Raw genomic sequence first — 8,030 nt, 5'->3', positions numbered from 1 at the left:
AAGACAAGGTTGGTGATTTACTGCCCCCTGGAGGGTGTTGTCCGAACAGGTATAAAGACAAGGTTGGTGATTTACTGCCCCCTGGAGGGTGTTGTCTGAACAGGTATAAAGACAAGGTTGGTGATTTACTGCCCCCTGGTGGGTGTTGTCTGAACAGGTATAAAGACAAGGTTGGTGATTTACTGCCCCCTGGAGGGTGTTGTCTGAACAGGTATAAAGACAAGGTTGGTGATTTACTGCCCCCTGGAGGGTGTTGTCTGAACAGGTATAAAGACAAGGTTGGTGATTTTACTGCCCCCTGGAGGGTGTTGTCTGAACAGGTATAAAGACAAGGTTGGTGATTTACTGCCCCCTGGAGGGTGTTGTCTGAACAGGTATAAAGACAAGTTTGGTGATTTTACTGCCCCCTGGAGGGTGTCTGTTGTCTCTATCATTCTCTATGGTATGTACCTGCTTCAGGCAAGGCATGTGTGTGAACAGCTGGCTTCTGAAGGAAACACCTCAGGGAAAGCTTTTAATTGACTGATGATTAAACAGGTACAAATCATAGACCCATAGAACTAACTGGAACTGATTATGAATGTAACCCACCTTCCACAATATCATTAAAACATTTATCCTCAGACTACCATACGGTGTATTTGATTGAACAATTCAAAAATAAAATATATTATCCTCTGATTGGACCCAGTCTATGTGGTTTGCACTCACAGTAACAACAGGCCCACACCTCCAGTGGCAAGGAAAAGTATGTGAACCCTTTGGAATTACCTGGATTTCTGAATAAATTGGTCCATCAAATTTGATCTGATCTTCATCTAAGTCACAACAATAGACAAAACATAGTCTGCTTAAACTAATAACACACAAATGATTGTATTTTTATTGTCTATATTGAATACATCATTTAAACACTCACAATGTAGTTTGGAAAAAGTATGCGAACCCAGAGGCTACTGACTTCTCCAAAAGCTAATTGGAGTCAGGAGTCAGCTAACCTGGAGTCCAATCAATGAGACGATATTGGAGATGTTGGTTAGAGCTGCCCTTTAAATCCACTCACAAAATCTGAGTTTGCTTTTCTCAAGAAGCATTGCCTGATGTGACCTATGACTGGAACAAAAGAGATCTCAGAAGACTTACGATTAAGAATTGTTGACGGCAATAAAGCTGGAAAGGGTTACAAAAGTATCTCTAAAAGCCTTGATGTTCATCAGTCCACGGTAAGACAAATTGTCTATAAATGGAGAACGTTCAGCACTGTTGCTACTCTCCCTAGGAGTGGCTGTCCTGCAAAGATGACTGCAAGAGCACAGCGCAGAATGCTCAATGAGGTTAAGAAGAATCCTAGAGTGTCAGCTTAAGACCTACAGAAATCTCTGGAACAGGCTAACATCTCTGTTAACGAGTCTTCGATACGTAAAAACACTAAACAAGAGTGGTGTTCATGGGAGGGCACCACGGAAGAATCCACTGCTGTCCAGAAAAACCATTACTGCACGTCTGAAGTTTACAAAAGTGCACCTGGATGTTCCACAGCGCTAGCGGCAAAATATTCTGTGGACTGATGAAACTACAATTGAGTTGTTTGGAAAGAACAGACAACACTATGTGTGGAGAAAAAAGGCACAGCACACCAACATGAAAACCTCATCCCAACTATAAAGTATAGTGGAGTGAGCATCATGGTTTGATGCTGCTTTGCTGCCTCAGGGCCTGGACAGTTTGCTATCGTTGGCAGAAAAATGAATTCCCAAGTTTATCAAGACATTTTGCAGGAGAATGTCAGGCTTTCTGTCCGCCAACTGAAGTTCAACAGAAGTTGGGTGATGCAACAGGACAACGACCCAAATCACAGAAGTAAATCGACAACAGACAGCTTCAACAGAAAATACGCCTTCTGGAGTGACCCAGTCAGAGTCCTCACCTCAACCTGATTGAGATGCTGTGGCATGACCTCAAGAGAGCAGTTCACACCAGACATCCCTTGAACATTTCTGAACTGAAACAGTTTTGCAAAGAGGAATGGTCCAAAATTCCTCCTGACCTTTGTGCAGGTCTGATCCGCAACTACAGAAAACGTTTGGTTGAGTTTATTGCTGCCAAAGGTCGGTCAACCAGTTATTAAATCCAAGGGTTCACATACTTTTCCCACCCTGCACTGGGAATGTTTACACGGTGTGTTCAACAAAGACATGAAAACATATAATTATTTTTGTGAGTTATTAGTTTAAGCAAACTGTGTTTGTCTATTGTTGTGACTTAGATGAAGATCAGATGAACATTTTATGACTGACCAATTTATGCACAAATACAGGTATTTCCAAAAGGGTTCACATGCTTTTTCTTGCCACTGTATACTACTGACAGGTCACTCACAGTAACAACAGTTCTACATCTATACTACTGACAGGTCACTCACAGTAACACCAGGCTTAGATCTATACTATTGCCAGGTCACTCACAGTAACAACAGTTCTACATCTATACTATTGACAGGTCACTCACAGTAACAACAGGCTTAGATCTATACTACTGACAGGTCACTCACAGTAACAACAGGCTTAGATCTATACTATTGACAGGTCACTCACAGTAACAACAGGCTTAGATCTATACTACTGACAGGTCACTCACAGTAACAACAGGCTTAGATCTATACTATTGACAGGTCACTCACAGTAACAACAGGCTTAGATCTATACTACTGACAGGTCACTCACAGTAACAACAGGCTTAGATCTATACTATTGACAGGTCACTCACAGTAACAACAGGCTTAGATCTATACTATTGACAGGTCACTCACAGTAACAACAGGCTTAGATCTATACTACTGACAGGTCACTCACAGTAACAACAGGCTTAGATCTATACTATTGACAGGTCACTCACAGTAACAACAGGCTTAGATCTATACTACTGACAGGTCACTCACAGTAACAACAGGCTTAGATCTATACTATTGACAGGTCACTCACAGTAACAACAGTTCTACATCTATACTATTGACAGGTCACTCACAGTAACAACAGGCTTAGATCTATACTACTGACAGGTCACTCACAGTAACAACAGGCTTAGATCTATACTACTGACAGGTCACTCACAGTAACAACAGGCTTAGATCTATACTATTGACAGGTCACTCACAGTAACAACAGGCTTAGATCTATACTATTGACAGGTCACTCACAGTAACAACAGGCTTAGATCTATACTACTGACAGGTCACTCACAGTAACAACAGGCCTACATCTATACTATTGACAGGTCACTCACAGTAACAACAGGCTTAGATCTATACTATTGACAGGTCACTCACAGTAACAACAGTTCTACATCTATACTATTGACAGGTCACTCACAGTAACAACAGGCTTAGATCTATACTACTGACAGGTCACTCACAGTAACAACAGTTCTACATCTATACTATTGACAGGTCACTCACAGTAACAACAGGCTTAGATCTATACTATTGACAGGTCACTCACAGTAACAACAGTTCTACATCTATACTATTGACAGGTCACTCACAGTAACAACAGGCTTAGATCTATACTACTGACAGGTCACTCACAGTAACAACAGGCTTAGATCTATACTATTGACAGGTCACTCACAGTAACAACAGTTCTACATCTATACTATTGACAGGTCACTCACAGTAACAACAGGCTTAGATCTATACTACTGACAGGTCACTCACAGTAACAACAGTTCTACATCTATACTACTGACAGGTCACTCACAGTAACAACAGTTCTACATCTATACTACTGACAGGTCACTCACAGTAACAACAGGCTTAGATCTATACTATTGACAGGTCACTCACAGTAACAACAGGCTTAGATCTATACTACTGACAGGTCACTCACAGTAACAACAGGCTTAGATCTATACTACTGACAGGTCACTCACAGTAACAACAGGCTTAGATCTATACTACTGACAGGTCACTCACAGTAACAACAGGCTTAGATCTATACTACTGACAGGTCACTCACAGTAACAACAGGCTTAGATCTATACTACTGACAGGTCACTCACAGTAACAACAGGCTTAGATCTATACTACTGACAGGTCACTCACATTAACAACAGGCTTAGATCTATACTACTGACAGGTCACTCACAGTAACAACAGGCTTAGATCTATACTACTGACAGGTCACTCACAGTAATAACAGGCTTAGATCTATACTACTGACAGGTCACTCACAGTAACAACAGGCTTAGATCTATACTATTGACAGGTCACTCACAGTAACAACAGGCTTAGATCTATACTACTGACAGGTCACTCACATTAACAACAGGCTTAGATCTATACTACTGACAGGTCACTCACAGTAACAACAGGCTTAGATCTATACTACTGACAGGTCACTCACAGTAACAACAGGCTTAGATCTATACTACTGACAGGTCACTCACAGTAACAACAGTTCTACATCCACCTTTTCACAGTAGAGAGGCTATAACAGTAGAGAGGCTATAACAGTAGTGAGGCTATAACAGTAGTGAGGCTATAACAGTAGAGAGGCTATAACAGTAGTGAAGCTATAACAGTAGAGAGGCTATAACAGTAGTGAGGCTATAACAGTAGAGAGGCTATAACAGTGGAGAGGCTATAACAGTAGAGAGGCTATAACAGTAGTGAGGCTATATACAGTAGTGAGACTATAACAGTAGAGAGGCTATAACAGTAGTGAGGCTATATACAGTAGTGAGGCTATAACAGTAGCAAGACTATATACAGTAGTGAGGCTATAACAGTAGAGAGGCTATAACAGTAGTGAGGCTATAACAGTAGTGAGGCTATAACAGTAGAGAGGCTATAACAGTAGAGAGGCTATAACAGTAGAGAGGCTATAACAGTAGAGAGGCTATAACAGTAGCAAGACTATATACAGTAGTGAGGCTATAACAGTAGAGAGGCTATAACAGTAGTGAGGCTATAACAGTAGAGAGGTTATAACAGTAGAGAGGCTATAACAGTAGAGAGGCTATAACAGTAGCAAGACTATATACAGTAGTGAGGCTATAACAGTAGAGAGGCTATAACAGTAGTGAGGCTATAACAGTAGAGAGGCTATAACAGTAGTGAGGCTATAACAGTAGAGAGGCTATAACAGTAGAGAGGCTATAACAGTAGAGAGGCTATAACAGTAGTGAGGCTATAACAGTAGAGAGGCTATAACAGTAGAGAGGCTATAACAGTAGTGAGGCTATATACAGTAGTGAGGCTATAACAGTAGAGAGGCTATAACAGTAGTGAGACTATATACAGTAGTGAGGCTATAACAGTAGAGAGGCTATAACAGTAGTGAGGCTATAACAGTAGAGAGGCTATAACAGTAGTGAGGCTATAACAGTAGAGAGGCTATAACAGTAGAGAGGCTATAACAGTAGTGAGGCTATAACAGTAGAGAGGCTATAACAGTAGTGAGGCTATAACAGTAGAGAGGCTATAACAGTAGAGAGGCTATAACAGTAGTGAGGCTATAACAGTAGCAAGGCTATATACAGTAGTGAGGCTATAACAGTAGAGAGGCTATAACAGTAGTGAGGCTATAACAGTAGAGAGGCTATAACAGTAGTGAGGCTATAACAGTAGTGAGGCTATAACAGTAGAGAGGCTATAACAGTAGTGAGGCTATAACAGTAGCAAGGCTATATACAGTAGTGAGGCTATAACAGTAGTGAGGCTATAACAGTAGTGAGGCTATAACAGTAGTGAGGCTATAACAGTAGTGAGGCTATAACAGTAGAGAGGCTATAACAGTAGTGAGGCTATAACAGTAGCAAGGCTATATACAGTAGTGATTCTATAACAGAAGAGAGGCTATAACAGTAGAGAGGCTATAACAGTAGAGAGGCTATAACAGTAGAGAGGCTATAACAGTAGAGAGGCTAGAACAGTAGTGAGGCTATAACAGTAGCAAGGCTATATACAGTAGTGAGGCTATAACAGAGGAGAGGCTATAACAGTAGAGAGGCTATAACAGTAGAGAGGCAATAACAGTAGCGAGGCTATAACAGTAGAGAGGCTATAACAGTAGTGAGGCTATAACCGTAGCAAGGCTATATACAGTAGTGAGGCTATAACAGTAGAGAGGCTATATACAGTAGAGAGGCTATAACAGTAGAGAGGCTATAAAAGTAGTGAGGCTATAACAGTAGAGAGGCTATATACAGTAGAGAGGCTATAACAGTAGTGAGGCTATAACAGTAGAGAGGCTATAACAGTAGTGAGGCTATAACAGTAGAGAGGCTATAACAGTAGAGAGGCTATAACAGTAGTGAGGCTATAACAGTAGCAAGGCTATATACAGTAGTGAGGCTATAACAGTAGAGAGGCTATAACAGTAGTGAGGCTATAACAGTAGAGAGGCTATAACAGTAGTGAGGCTATAACAGTAGTGAGGCTATAACAGTAGAGAGGCTATAACAGTAGTGAGGCTATAACAGTAGCAAGGCTATATACAGTAGTGAGGCTATAACAGTAGTGAGGCTATAACAGTAGTGAGGCTATAACAGTAGTGAGGCTATAACAGTAGTGAGGCTATAACAGTAGAGAGGCTATAACAGTAGTGAGGCTATAACAGTAGCAAGGCTATATACAGTAGTGATTCTATAACAGAAGAGAGGCTATAACAGTAGAGAGGCTATAACAGTAGAGAGGCTATAACAGTAGAGAGGCTATAACAGTAGAGAGGCTAGAACAGTAGTGAGGCTATAACAGTAGCAAGGCTATATACAGTAGTGAGGCTATAACAGAGGAGAGGCTATAACAGTAGAGAGGCTATAACAGTAGAGAGGCAATAACAGTAGCGAGGCTATAACAGTAGAGAGGCTATAACAGTAGTGAGGCTATAACCGTAGCAAGGCTATATACAGTAGTGAGGCTATAACAGTAGAGAGGCTATATACAGTAGAGAGGCTATAACAGTAGAGAGGCTATAAAAGTAGTGAGGCTATAACAGTAGAGAGGCTATATACAGTAGAGAGGCTATAACAGTAGAGAGGCTATAACAGTAGAGAGGCTATAACAGTAGAGAGGCTATAACAGTAGTGAGGCTATAACAGTAGAGAGGCTATAACAGTAGAGAGGCTATAACAGTAGAGAGGCTATAACAGTAGTGAGGCTATAACAGTAGCGAGGCTATAACAGTAGTGAGGCTATAACAGTAGAGAGGCTATAACAGTAGTGAGGCTATATACAGTAGTGAGGCTATAACAGTAGAGAGGCTATAACAGTAGAGAGGCTATAACAGTAGAGAGGCTATATACAGTAGAGAGGCTATAACAGTAGAGAGGCTATAACAGTAGTGAGGCTATAACAGTAGTGAGGCTATAACAGTAGAGAGGCTATAACAGTAGCGAGGCTATAACAGTAGCGAGGCTATAACAGTAGCGAGGCTATAACAGTAGAGAGGCTATATACAGTAGAGAGGCTACATACAGACACCGGTTAGTCAGGCTGATTGGTAGTATGTAGATCTGGTTAAAGTGACTATGCATATATGATGAACAGAGAGTAGCAGTAGCGTTAAAGAGGGGTTGGCAGGAATGTGGGATATATGTCATTCTATGGGTTAATTTCGTGGTGCCTCTGCTCAGAAACATGTACGGGCTAAAACACACTCGGGACAGAACTGAGTGTGAAAGAGAGAGAGAGAGATGAACAGTTGGAACAGAATATCCCACATTCAGAACACAGTGGACCCGAGGGCAGGAATAATCCAAACCACACTCCCCACACGGCACTGCCAAGGAGTCTCTCTCTCTTTCTCTCTCTCTGTGTGTGTGTGTGTATGTTTGTGTGTGTAGAGGGTGTGTGCTCTCTGTTTATATAATGAAGCCCACAGCAGTCAGAGAGCTATCCTGTGTGCTGCTGTTGTGGCAGACTCAGTAGGAGTTGAGACTGAGGCCCAGTGAAGAAGAAGTAAGAGTTGAGACGGAGGCCCAGTGAAGAAGCAGTAAGAGTTGAGACGGAGGCCCAGTGAAGAAGCAGTAAG

At 41.6% G+C, this 8,030-nt stretch overlaps 1 protein-coding gene across 1 annotated transcript in view; it reads left to right on the top strand.

Annotated features, from left to right (window-relative positions):
- Positions 1-7,862: 7,862 nt before the first annotated feature.
- Positions 7,863-8,030, top strand: part of si:ch211-76l23.4 (uncharacterized) — a 13,027-nt gene continuing 12,859 nt past the window's right edge. Inside the window, exon 1 of the mRNA XM_064987243.1 lies at positions 7,863-8,030. This exon is cut by the window's right edge and continues 276 nt beyond it. The gene's annotated coding sequence lies outside the window, so the exon portion shown is untranslated.

Source organism: Oncorhynchus masou, chromosome 14 (genome assembly GCF_036934945.1).
Source record: "Oncorhynchus masou masou isolate Uvic2021 chromosome 14, UVic_Omas_1.1, whole genome shotgun sequence".
Lineage (NCBI taxonomy): Eukaryota > Metazoa > Chordata > Actinopteri > Salmoniformes > Salmonidae > Oncorhynchus > Oncorhynchus masou.
This window is presented reverse-complemented; position numbering and strand designations above follow the sequence as displayed.